The 5264-nt window shown below is 37.2% G+C and overlaps 1 long non-coding RNA gene across 1 annotated transcript; it reads left to right on the top strand.

The window, feature by feature from the left end:
- The first annotated feature begins 3390 nt into the window (after positions 1–3390).
- LOC133825751 (uncharacterized) lies at positions 3391–4771 on the top strand. Its single transcript, XR_009888627.1, has 5 exons — positions 3391–3451; positions 3554–3639; positions 3784–3802; positions 4469–4560; positions 4690–4771. It is a non-coding gene; the product is annotated as an uncharacterized LOC133825751 (long non-coding RNA).
- Positions 4772–5264: the final 493 nt, after the last annotated feature.

The raw sequence follows: 5264 nt of genomic DNA, 5'->3' as shown, positions 1-5264 counted from the left end.
AGATTCGAAGCTTTGACGAAATGCATTTCCCATCGTGCGAGTCTTCCTCAGAAGACTCCTCTTGCGACTTCCTCTTCCCTAGAGCGTCCTTTGGTAGAGGCACCTATTGGAGAGGTTGGATCTACAGAGCGTCAGAAGACGTAGAGGATTTTCTGTGTATACGAGAAGACCTGCGTGCCAAAGCAGATTTATCAAGAGACGATTTTGTAGCAGGGGCTAAGTCAAAGCCATCTCTCTTCTTGTTATCAGGGATCCCTTGGTGCTTAGCACATCCAGAAAAGGTCTCAGAGCACGCCCTTTCGTACTCAGTCTTCGATAGCGACAGAGTTGAAGAAGCAGGGGGAGATTTCTTCAAAAATACTCCCAACTGCCTCACACATGTAGCCGTGATTTTGTCGAGGGACATGTCACCCTTCTGTGACCTGACCCGCATGGCGCCAAGATCAGTTCGATCCACGAAGTAGAGTCGAGTCATGATTTCCATGCAGTAGGGGTTCATCATACCTCTGATGGTAATGGCATTTTCTTTGGACTCATGAAGGAGCCCCTTCTCTATCAGCAGGCTCTGTCGCTCGGGAATCATGCTGACCTGTCAAAATTAGTGAAGATTGTTCGGTCCTTTTTGTGGGAAAGATAGAAAGTATTCCAAGGTTTACCTTCTATTGCGTTGTTAATCGAGTTAATAAAGGATGCGTAGATATCATCCGATTGAATGTCGACATTCCTAAGAGTTCCTATCATCTGAGCGACAACTATGGATTGAATAGCGTTTGGAAGAGATTGAGAAATGTGAGCTCTAGAGTTTGAAATTATTTGCACTAACAGAGCAGGGAGAGGGAAACGAAGCCACTCTATGTGTCTCAGGCTCATGACGATCTCGCTGGGCTTGACCACATCCTTGAATCGCCATCCCGTAGTTCAGTGTCTGAGAGCATTCGGACCGTGACATTATCTGGAATGTCAAATGACGTGCGTACGCATTCATGTGTAGCTTTGTACCCTTCACGATCCATAGGTTCGGGAGATGAATGTGAAGACATGATTGGAAGAATTGGGAGGTTTGCTGTGTAAATAGAAGGATGATCAATCTTAGGGTTTCTTCTCTCCGAGTTCTTCTCTGCAAGGCAAGAATGAAGTTTGAAAAGTTTGAAATAAATATTATTTGAACTGAACTAATAAAATGGGAAACGAAATGCCTTAATCGAGTGCTACACTCGGTAATCGTGCTTGCATTGAATTCTAAGTGGGAAGTGTCAGGGGTTTATGTGATCGTGTACCTGCGGATCGCCTCGATTTACGGGAAATGATGGCTTTGGGCAAAATCCTTGGCATTGAAGAGTCGGCCCAAGTTTTGAGTGAATAAGCGTGCCTCCTCCGTTCGAAGTTTGGGTCGGGAGGCATCTGTCGGGCCCAAAATATTCGGCCCAAAGACCTTCATTTTTAGTATGCTCAAAACGGGTCGTTTTGATCTGCAGAGGCTCCAAAGACAGAAGCCACGGGTCAGAGGTGGTCTGCGCCTCTGACCTCTGCGTATTTAATTGAAACGAATGCATCTTGGGGGCAAATTCAGTTATTTCCCCCGCCAATCAGGGGTTCAGTTTAACCAACTAACCACCTCACATTTCTGTTCTATAAATACTAGACTCTTATTCAAATAAAGGGATCGAAAAATCTGACTTAAGCATCAGAGTGTCTTTCTTGCAGGTATCCCCGATGAAGCAATAATTTTCAAAGCGATCATCACCATCAGAGAAGGATCGGAAGATTAGCATTCATCGGCAGAAACCTTCAGATAAAGAAAGATAAAGTTGTTGCTTCAACAGTTAGGGTTAAAAATTTTGGTTAAAAAGGAGTAACCATTTCATTAAAATATTTACATTCATACATGGGATCCCAAAATAACGTTTAAAAGGTTAATACAGTTCAAAAGTAACAACAAGCCGACCTAAGCAGCAAAATATGGGATACAACCCTAGTTCCTCCAAGATAACCCACTACACCAAATAATACATTCTACAATACATTAATATAAGCTTATTTAAAAAGTATTATAATTGATAATATAAAAAAGCGGTAAAGTAAAAATTGGAAAAACAAATGGGGGGCTTAAAAAATTATAAGCGCCAGACTAAAAAATGTGTTATACTATTATCTATTTCTTAATCCACCAGACCTCTCTCCACTCTTTCTCTCTCGCCTGTGTCTTTGTGGAGCCCGAGCACTACCTTCCCCTCCATGCGCCGGCTATGGATCTTCAGAGGCCATCGAAGCTTCGACCCAGGCGGGCCCAAGCTCCCACACGACACCAGAGACGAACGACGACACCGGAGGCCAACTCTTCTTCTCCTCTTCCCTGTGTGTGGCCAAGCCTTCTTCTTCCCTGCGTGAGACGAGCTAGCTCCATCCAGCCTTTAGTCTGGGCATTCTTCGTCGCCCAGCCACCTTCTCCAGCCTAGAGCCATGCAAGCCGAGCATTTCAGCCTCTCCATCTCGCTCATAGTGACAGGCACGAATATTTTGGTATTTTTCTCTTTTTTTTTTTTTTTTTTTCTGCAATGAGTTTTTTTTTCTACAAAATAACTTATAGTTCAATAAATTTGATTTTTAATTTGAATGGAAGGTCAATATGGATATTTTAACTTTTGTAGGTATTTGCTGTTTTGGCTTGTGATTTCGAGTGCGAAGTTTTCATTTGCTTATTTCCTACAGGTTAGTCATCAACAATATTTTCTTTGGCAGTAATGTTTATTGTTAATATTGTGAATTCTCTTTTTGCTTTCTTCCAGATCAGGCCATTGGTAAAACCAACTCGGACAGTAGTAAATATGGATACCATACAATATTCTTGGCATGATTTGTATCTCAACGTAAGCGGCTAAGCTATTTCATTATGGAAATGTGAAGTGCTTATATTATCTAGTTTTGTTTATTATGGTATTCCTATGTTGATGTTTGTGGTTTTCGTTGATTATTATATGTTGGTTTTTGCATGTTTGAATTCAGAAATTTGTGCTATTTGATAAATTTTATTTATGTGCTCTTACTTGTACTTATGCTTGCAGATAATCATAATGCTCTGATTGTGGCTAGCTTATGGTCTCCTGTAATTGCTTTAAGGTTGAACTTCTTTAGGTCTTAAAAATAAGTTATTTATCAAACATGTTATGGCACAATTACTTCAACATAATTGTAATCATAATAAATTTGAAGATAAATGAATGGGGATAGAAGAGATGAGAATAAGAATCATTATCTCGATGATAATTAAGTAAATATATTAACCAAAATCATTACAATTTTTTTAATTACAAAAATTATTTAGTTTATTGATAGGACGCTATTTTCTTATTATCTGCTGTCACAGATTTATCTCTTAGATGCCCACGTGTTCTACACTGTCATATATGCTGTATGGGGCTTTTTGCTTGGAGCCAGAGGTCGTCCAGGAGAAGTGAGTACTTTGATCTGATTTAGTTGTTTTCGCTTGTGTGTGATTGTTTTTATATGTTTGACCAGAACTTTAAAACTTCAAAATTTCTGTTATCATCTCTAGATTAGATCCTTGGAAGCAGTTCACAAACTTTTTGAAGAGTTTCCAGAAGCTTTTATGAGCACCCTTCATGTACCTCTTTCCAATAGGTTGAATTTTCTCATTAGACCCTCATCCTTATAAATCTTTTACATTTGATGGCAAACTGAGTGTATATTGTTGCTCACTTAATTGTGTGAATGTTCTCTTTCGTTCATTTACCATCTAAATGCAATTTTTTTTTTCTTTTGCAGAACTTCTCAGCACGGACAGGTTAGTTATGCAAAAAGATCTACTAGCATTTCATAATTGACGTTTTTTTACAGTTTTCATTTGAGTAGTAGTACTTTCAATTATTAATTTATTATTAGTTTTTTTTTTCTAAAGAAAAGTGTTCATTTTAAAAAACAAATTAATTATTTTATAGCTTTTTTTAGTAGTAGTTGTACTTTTGATGATCAGTGCTTTATGTATATGTAAAAAATGTATCCCAAGTCTACATTGAAAAGAGAAATGTATCTTGCACACCAAAATAGACAATATCTTGCAGATATGGACTTAAACTGATTTGTTGTAAATTGTGAGAGAAGATCAAACTAAGACTGATGCAAGACGTCTTGTTATCTGAGATAGTATAACAAATTTTTATGACATTTCACTTTCCTTTTCACCAAATGTTGGGCTTTTTTGTTGTTTAAAAATAAGTCACGTAGAGTTTTTGTTTTGTCTATTTTTTAAAACTAATTTACATATAGATTTTGTTGTTCTTACATGACACTTTTATTCTTAAAATTGTTGGACAAGCTAGCGGTGATCAGATGTGTTATATTTTAAGTTTTGTGTTATGTTTTTCTTTTTTCTTACCCATCAATTCACCCCCACAACCAAAATCATGGATCATTGGATAATCTTACATTGCACTGACATGTTTGTTTGAAGGTTTTTGAGAAGAAGGTTAATGCTGCATGGTTCTCTCTGTTTTGGAATGAAATCATAGCAAATCTTAGGGAAGAAGATTATATAACAAACCAGTGAGTACTAGAATTTTGTAACAATTTTTAAGAATTTTGTAACGATTTTTATTTGAAGCTCTGCAGGTGCAGGATATATATTGTTGCCATTTTTTGGGCCCCACTTATTTGTTGACATTTTTTTTACAGAGAAATGGAATTGCTTTCAATGCCTAATAATTCAGGAACTCTCGCTTTGGTTCAGTGGTCCCTCTTCCTTCTTGCTAGCAAGGTTATTAGTGGTCAAATTTCTTGTACATAATTCTATGTATTCATAACTGGAAAAAAGCTTGTTTTCCAATGATGTGTTTCAACATTATGTCAAATTGACCGAGTTGAATATTGCCACTGTATACTTATGTAGACAATTCTCGCCAAGGATATTATTGTTGAATTTAGAGACTCACCAGATGACGAACTATGGGATAGAATTTCAAGAGAAGAATATATGATGTAAGTAGTACAGGAGTGCTTTAATACACTTGAGCATATCTTGACAACAATATTGGAAGATGAAGGAAAGTTTTGGTAAGTTCCTTTCAGATGAGACAAACGTATCCTTATAGGCAAATGCAGCTATGTATTATTACTGATGAATAGAAGAATACAAACTGTTCTGTTTTAGGTGTCTCCTGTTCTTTTAAAATTTGATTTGTCAAAAAAAAAAAAATCTCCTCTCTCTATTTATTTATACACACGTGTTATATGTTACCTATGTTTTTGTT

The sequence above is a fragment of the Humulus lupulus genome, chromosome 1, assembly GCF_963169125.1.
Source record: "Humulus lupulus chromosome 1, drHumLupu1.1, whole genome shotgun sequence".
NCBI classification, from domain to species: Eukaryota; Viridiplantae; Streptophyta; class Magnoliopsida; order Rosales; family Cannabaceae; genus Humulus; species Humulus lupulus.
This window is presented reverse-complemented; position numbering and strand designations above follow the sequence as displayed.